The sequence below is a fragment of the Aquila chrysaetos genome, chromosome 4, assembly GCF_900496995.4.
Source record: "Aquila chrysaetos chrysaetos chromosome 4, bAquChr1.4, whole genome shotgun sequence".
NCBI classification, from domain to species: domain Eukaryota; kingdom Metazoa; phylum Chordata; class Aves; order Accipitriformes; family Accipitridae; genus Aquila; species Aquila chrysaetos.
In genome coordinates, this window is record NC_044007.1 from 72,237,589 (window position 1) to 72,246,186 (window position 8,598).

Here is an 8,598-nt window from a genome sequence, read left to right on the forward strand (position 1 = left end):
GTAACTAAGTGAATGGAGCCATATTCAATGTTGTATCCTACCAAATTCAGTTGGCAGATACTATAAAAATACCCTCTCTTATAAATAATCTGGCATGCTGAAGTGCTTCCACCTCTGACTGAGTTGTGAATGTTTTCTTCTCTACCTACATCTGTGGAGCTACTGAGATTTCACTGATGTGGATGGTGTCTTGCCCAGCACAGAGTCTTTCCCACTCCTGTTTGGGAATACTCTGTTTAGCGTCAGACCTCCCTGCCCGCAGCTGGGAGTCTCTGCGATGGAGCCAGAGGCTACAGAAGCGTAGTGTAAGGTGCGTGCTGGCTTTTTGCACAGGTAAAATCACAGACGGGTGAATGTTTGTTTGTTTGTTAAACATGTTACCTTCTATCATACCACCTACCACAAATGCAAGTATCTGGATTGCTCAAATTGAAACTTTCAGTAGACTCGTTTGAGAAAAAAAAAGGGGTGGGGGGTGAAAAATATAAATTAAAATTTACTTATTGAGGTGACCCAAAGCCTTGATGAAACTGATGGGCCAAGGTCACTTGGTGTGGGTAGTTCCTATAATGTACTGTGTAGATGTGAATTCTAGCCATTGCATGAAATGGAATATATTTGGCAAAACACTTTTATTCTTTCTTTTCAAAACCGATGCATTATGAATAATCATGTCATCTTAATTCCTATTCCTATTTTAGCAATGATTATTTGGGATGACTGCTTGGGACATTTTTATTTACTGACTTTGAGAATCATCTAGTAGAGAGGCATCTACCAGCAGTGCTCTATGATCTCTCCTCAGAGCTTAAAGATGGGCTGAAAGACTTTCTGAGGTTCCTATGAGCATGGCAGTGCTGTGGCAGGATCATAATTTTACGACGGAAGAGTCCCTTGTATGCCAGATCTATTCACAAGCATAAACCACAAATTCCCTTTCAATTAAAATGCCTAAACAATCAAGGTTAAAGTTAGGCATCTCACCACACTGGCATGCCAGGGACCACTTTTAGAGCTGATTGAGGAGTCCAGCTGGTTCACACAGCTTCTCATCATCCAGGGAGGCTGAGACTTCAGATACGCGTTCAGATGGTACCCGTGTGTTAGCCGTGCCACCGTGCCCGGCTGGACGTGCCTCCCTGGCCTGCAAAAACAGCAGCAAAACTTATTAAATCATCATCGTTTAACTGTGAATCTGAGCCCTGTATCTCTTGTCAAAATAGCCCATGGGTTCCTATGTTCAGGAGCTTCTGACAACTTCACTCTCTGTGCTGGTAAAGAAAGAAAAACATAGAAGCTTAAAAAGCTGCCCAACCTTCCATGTATCTTATGTCACCTTCTAATAGTCTGGAAAACCTTAAAATCACAAGAAGCATGCCAGAATGACCGCTTTAAATAGCCATTAATGTTTCTCACTAAAAGTAATTTGCATCTCAAGAAACAGAAAGAAAGTGTTTACTTCATAGATGAGTTTTTTAAATTAAGCTCTTCACATCATTCCAGGAATCCAAGACCCAATTTTCTCTTCCTCATTCAAGGTCTAATCAACACCTGCGGAGACCGCATTGTGTTATTTGTGTTTGTGGAGATGTGAATGCACCTCCCTTAACTAATGGGCTAGATGGTTTTTATACTGATAGATCTAAATTTGCTATTAGTGGTTATAATGAAGTTAGCAAGGCAATGGATTAAAGAACCATGGACTTGCCCGAAGGGTAGGCAGAGGGCTCACATTGCCTTTGAAGAGTGAGGCTTCTGTTGCAACTTGTAGAAACACTAGGACTCAGTGTAAAAGTGGAGCACAGAAGGTTTTATTTGTAGTATTTGTCTTACTCAAAGTGGGGGATACTTCTAATTTAATTTTAAACTTCCTGAAGTGAGGGTCTAGTCTAAGCACATTCTCTAGGTTTCTCCTGCAGCTAGTGAGGAATGGCAGGTAGTTTCAGATAACAATTCTTCCTTCTGATCTTAAGCAGTTGACAGTGCCTGTCTGTTCGTGGAGCATAGATATGCTATATGGGCTGTAGGGATCAGGGCAAGAAACTTATTCGAGTTAGGTGCTTATTTTTCAGACATCTGTAAGTCAAATTGGGATTAATCCTAGCTGAAAATGAAGGGCTTCTGAAATAAAATTACTGGAGACAAACACACTTTGGGCTAACACAGAAAGCATTGTCTACTGCAGCTGGAAATGAATTCTAGAAAGAAAGAAAGAAAAAAATTCAAAGCAGCTTTGTATAGTGCAGACTACAAGGCTCAGCCCCATTCACGCACACACATCCTGCATCATTTTAGGTAATACAAACTACCTGGTCTTCTACCTGTTCTCCCAGAAGTGTGGGGGTCTCCTGTGAGGTTTGAGTCGTGTCCTGCTAGTCCTGCCCCCGCTAGATGGATAGTCCCATCCCTGCTCAAGATGCTCTGTAACATCTCAAAAGGCAATAGACACCCATTTTTAAGTAATTGAATCCCCTCCACAGTATGCTACATCAGCAAACTACCTCTCCTTCAATATCCTCAGCTCTGGGAGTCGTTTCAGGCATGGAATAGGAGGAGATATACCAACAGTGTTTGCAACACAGACCCAGATAAAGCTTACAAATGACAGAGAATAGAGTGTTTTGAAATCTTCTATTATTGCGGCTCTTCAAGTAAGCTGCAAACCTTTTTTTCTAGACACAGAGAGTTTCTCTTTAGTTTCTGTGTCAATGGGAGATTTCTCCACAATAGTTTTTGAAATCCCAGATATAGCTGCAGTTTGTATTCACGTCTAGGAAGGGATTTAGGCTGAAAAATGGAACTGTGCATAAGTGTCTCTCATCATCCATCAGAAAAAGCCACATTGCAGCAGGATGCTGAAAATGGGACATAGCGAATGAAAGGCTATGGGAAACCAAAATACCTCCACCACCCTCCTTAACAGCCTGTCCTTCTCCTTGATCAGTGATAGGCAATCCTCAGTCATTTTTGACACCTGCAAAAGCATAGAAGAAGCAACAAGTGGTATCTTCCTTTGAAGAAGGTGAAAACTGGCCCTATTTTCCTCTCCCACATGTAAGAAAAAAAAAGTGGTGTTTTCTTTTTTCAGGTTATGCCTTTTGTAGCATGTCTTTTCTCAGGCCAAACTATCTTAGATTATTTCAAACAAGTTCACACTGAGTCACTAGGGAACTGAGAGAAGGATAAAAGGAAAATAAAAAATTATTAGAGAGCTAAAAAGTGCAGAAAGAAGCAGCTTTGGAAGTTCACTCTGTGCTTGAAGGCACTTTGGTTGTATCAGTAGACGGACATCGTAGACACACACACACATTCCTGATCTACCAAGATGAGATGTCAGCAGCAGAAGCAAACAAGAAACGTCAGAAAGATTTGCTATCAAAAACACCAGCATTGGAAAAAAATGTCACTAGGACACTCATTAAAAAAAAAAATCAAAACAAAAGGAGACCCACTGCTTAAAACATTTATCATGAGGAGCAGGGCCAGGCAGGCTTGTCTTATAAAGATTGCCCCAAAATGAGAGAAGTTTTTGAAATGTGAATGATACATTAGGTGACATCTACTGGTCCATCATCTCTGCCAGTAGGAGCTATGTGGCTTTTTCTCACCCATAGGGTTTGCAAGGGCTGCTTCTCCAGAGCCTCCACCTGCCTTCATCCCGCACGTTTTGCCCAACTACCAGTGATGGAGAGACCCAGACACCGCTGCGGGGGCATCTGTAGCCCCCTTCATCATTCGCAGTAACTAACGTCAGCGAGACCAGTGAATGCCACGCTTGCCTGTGAGGAGCAAACTGCAATTACTCCCTCCCTGCAAACGAGGAGATCTTCTTCAGGGGTAAGCAGCAAATCGTTGCAGTTCTTGGTACCCGTCACTTGGGAGCATAAGCACACATGTACACAGAGACAGGCTAAATCGGTTGGGTTGCAGGTGATTCCAGTGTCTTTCAGCTGGATACCTTGAGCATGGGAAGGAAGCTGAATTTTGCCTTCCTGCAAGGAGCAAACCAAACCAAAGATCTACTCGTCCCAGAATTGTGGAGGATCTGGGGTCTAGACCCAGATGGGTGCTCAACGACTTGCCAGTTTCTAACCACTTGCCAGAATCTTCTCACTGATTCTTTTCCTTTTGTTTTCATTTAACCATGTGTCAAAGCACTGAAGCAGCTTGTTGCTCTGCCGCGATTGCCAGCTGCTCGAGTATATATGGCACAAAAGCAGTTTTGGTGCTTGGACAGGAAAATATTGTTGGCTGTGTTGGATACTGGCAGATGGCAAGTTCCCTCTTTCTGTCATCACATAATACGTTTTCAGTGAGGTGCTTTAGCCAAAAAATGAAAACAGACCGTGTACTTTAAGTAACCCGAGTTTCTTTTGACCAAACTTGACTCTCTTTCCATGTCCTCCTTATCCATCATTACATCATTTCAGTTGTTCCCCAGGAACTGGACACGGCTTCAGCCCCCAGCGAGCACACGTTATCTGGGGACAATATGGACAGCCGCCTGGTGAGACCATCGTCACGTGTACGTACCCTACGAATTTGTACCATTTCTGTGCGCTTGTTCCCGTTTCTCTTTCGCTTTGGTGAAAAACGTCTTCTTGCAATATTTATTCCTTCAGTGAGCAGCATTGTTCGCATGTCCTGTGCTGAGTCAGAAAATGTCGATAAAAAAAGGCAATTGTATGCAGCAGGCAGTGCTACAGGGCTGTGTAAAGAACCACAGTGGTAGAAAGTGAGGGCTTGTCATCCCCCTGTGCTGATGATGAAACCTTTTGTCGCGTGACCGCATAGTTTTATTCCCACAAAGCTCTGGCTGGCACGCCAAGCGGACAGTACCCAGTTTATGAGCAAACACTCAATTTTTGTTATTCTTTTATTGTTTAATGGGCTATTTACCAAATGCTGTCCAAGCGCAGTTCTGAAAAATGAGTTATTCTCTGCTTTGTGGGCCATTGCGTGGCATCTATGACTACAGTTCTCGGCAGTTGACAAACACGATTTTTGCCGTGCTCCTTCAGGTCAGAGAGGGACCATCCTCGTTCCTTCCCAAGAGAAGCGTGGCAGAGAGAGATGGAAGCTGAACCCTGCACAAATACTGGTGTCCCACTGACTGGCAGCGCCAGCACCTCTTTCTGCGCGAGGCTCCGCTTGCCTTCATTCAGCAACCTTGGCCATGAGATGGACCAGGGCGGAGGGGACCCTTCTCCCCCTGCGTGGCTTTGCTTTGCTGGTTTCCCACAAATTATTTTTTATCAGAGATTAAAAGCTGTATTTTAAAAGCAGCAGCTCCGCAGGCTGGCCCATCCTGGGTGGGGAATAAGACCAGAGTTCTTCGAAAAACATAGGAGATGCGATAAAGACGATCAACAAGCTGGTTCATCGCCACGAGGTAGGGAAGTGGAATAATTTTAAATTTCTCTCGCGGTTTCAGTGTTAGCACAGCTAAGGTTTGGCGCTTCACTTTGAAAGCTTGCTTTTTTAATGTACAAGATGCGTTTTAGTTTAGAATACAGATTAGTTCTACGTTTTATTTATCACCTAATTCTAGGTGATAATATAATGTGTTAGGTTTTTAAAACACGAATGGGAAAATGCAAGGCCCTTTCTCTTCCCCTTCACCACTGCTTAGGGATAAAACGAGGTCCTGCTCCCATACGTGTCTCATTCAAATCCATGTGCTACACCGCTGGGCCTTAAACACAATGTCTTTGCTGTAATTTAGTACCTGAAGTCAAGGAAAAGCCTTTCTAGGAAGGTGTAGGGTCGTTACAGCTTTTCACGTGAGTTACCTTGCACTAGGTCAGCAATAGGGTAGGACGCCCAGCAGCGGGGCAGCAGGGTGGTAGCACCCGATCTGCAGCTAAATACCTGTGAAACTTGCTGCACAGGACCTGCCCATGCTGGTCACAGGGTAAAATCCCTGCAGGCTAGGAACTACGAGATCTGAGTGGCCCAGCTGATGAATCACTCAAAAATGTCATTATCTGTTATTTTTTTTCCTTTTTCTTCATTCAAGGCGTTTCCTTTTCTCCCTCATGTAAAGCTGAGTGGAAAAAAGAAAACCATTTAGTAAACGTTTTGTCATGTCAGACTTCAGCTTTGACCTAAATTTTGTATTCTATCATGGCCAGATAAAATCAAACACTTCATTTTATTTCAAGTAGTTCTAGTAAATCTCGGTGTGATTGGTATGACTTTAAACCAGTATTTTGTTTCTGTAAAACTGATTTTTTTTTTTTCCATGCAAAAAGTTTTATCAATTTTTTTCTGGTTTATCCCACTCTATGTGCAGTTCTTTTCCAGTCACCCTGACAACGGCAAGGCTAAATGCTGAGCATCAAAAGGCTGCTTCTTTCATAAGGTGCTATGAAAAGTCCTCTCAGCTAGCTGGAGTGATTACTGTCAGGCTGATCATTGCCTGATGATCAGATTGTTCTGCATCTAAAAAGAGGGTACAAGTATTCTTCTGTGGGCATTCCCCTTAATGAGTCTACTTAGGATGTAGTTGTCACTGATGATGTTGCGTTAGCATTGAAGGGATCTGACTTGTCAAGTTTTCTACTTTGAAATATTTGGATTTTTCTCAGGTTTTAGCTACATTAACATCTCTTCACTTTCCAGTGTGCGCTTTCTAATTATCCCTTTAAGTTTCCTTTATTCCGTATGCTGTGGATACATATGCCAATTTAAGGCAAGAAAGCTTTTGTGGACAATCCGTGTTATATTTCCTACATGTAATAAATATTAGTCCAGACCTAGAAGAACTGGACCCAGGTGCTTGAGATACAGTCAGGTCAGGTTTTTTAATCTCCAAAAATCTCTCATCCACTCAAATATGAGTAAAATAGAAATCAAGCAGTTGGACTTCTGTAAATGAATCCAGCTACAGAAATGGTAAATATTTATTATCACTATATTGCTATTTTATGCCTGCACATGCTTAAAATAACAAAGCACTAAGGCTCTGAAAATTGTAAACATAACACACCACCAGCAACATACACAGGACTTTTGCAAGCCTCCTTGCTGCACGTGACAAGTAATAGGAGGAAAAGCGAGCTGTAGAGAAATCGTTTCCTATTTAATTTTATTTATTTCTTTAACCCAGCTGCTTAGTGTAATGAACAATAGATGCTATCAACGTATAGGAACGCAGCCAAACATGCATTTAATTGCCAAAGAAGAAAAACTTGCCTGTTTCTAACTAGGGAACATTATAAATGTTTATATGAGATCAAATCATAGGTTTTGAGCATCTGTTATACATTATTAATACATGTGTGCAAACACCCCCCCATGCTCTGTTGCGTTTCACAGCCTTTCTAAAAGGGACCCGTATTATCGGCCAGAATAATAAGGCTATTCCTAGGGGAACGCCATTTCTGTAGGAAGCTGGGCCCCGTTGGATTTCCAGAGATTTTGGGGGTGCACCTCCCTAGCCTGGTCTCCGAAGCATCAGCCTGCATCTCCTCGGTACCTGGGGTGCCAGGCGGTGAGTCGTTAGGGCGGCGGGCACGGATGCTCCGCCACGGATGGAGCTGTGCCTTGGCATGCCAGCCAGCACAACGCAAAACCGTGAAGTTCCCGGGACCTCGGCCCGTTCCCGGACCCGGGATGCCGTTTTTGGGTTGTGTCTCTGACGGCAGGTGGGGGACCAGCCGCCGGGGCACCCCGTGACGCGGGCAGGAGAGAGACGGTAGGAGGGTGGCAATTAGGAAGAAGCAGGCTACGTGAAGCTATGGACCGTCAACGAAGTAGGTCACCCAGGGCTTCTGGAGCCTCCTGAGGGCCTGGCCACCCTTCCACCGCAGCCCCACTCTGTACTCGGGGCCGCAGCCTATTTAATGATAGCATCTGGGGAGGGACAGCCGTCTCCCCTGGTCTCTCTCTGACTAACCCCAGGCGGCTGACGTAGTTTTGGCAGTCGAGGAGCGGCAGCTGACTCACTGTGACGCCAGGAGCGTCTGGGGAAACGTGCCAGGGACACCGCAGGGTGATGGGGTTTGGTCCCAGCAGCTTCTCCCTGTACCTCCAACGGTGAACCTCAGCAACACGTCCCGGCCGGCCAGGGTGTTGTCATTACTGCTACTTTTATTTTTAGAGTTTGATGTATGATAAAGCACCTAACCCCCACAAACAATGCGTGATTAATGGCCCAAGCGGGGCAGGCTGCTATAAAATTACAGATTGTGTTTTCAGCCTGAAGATCCTAATTTAGCGAGTGAAGTACCTGCCACTGAGATCCCTGGTACTCCCATCTGGAGGGAGGCAGGGTAAGGAGAATGGAGCAGTAAACTCTTGAGGGAGAAAATAAAAGATGAGGGACTTTGAGAAGAATTAAGTGATTAGACAGAAAAAAAGAAGGAAAGGAGGTTTTTATGGTGTAATACTCTTGTACCCTGAGTTTCTCCACTACTGTCTTAAGGAACCCGATGGAGCTGCTGTCACAGCTACGCACAAAATTGAACAAGACCAGGTTTATTGTACACCTACTAGGACAGAGGTCTGACCAAGCATTAGGTTTCTTTTCTAATTTCAAACACAACCCATTTCTTTAGCCCTTTCCTCGGTATTTCATTCTCTTAAAGAAAACAG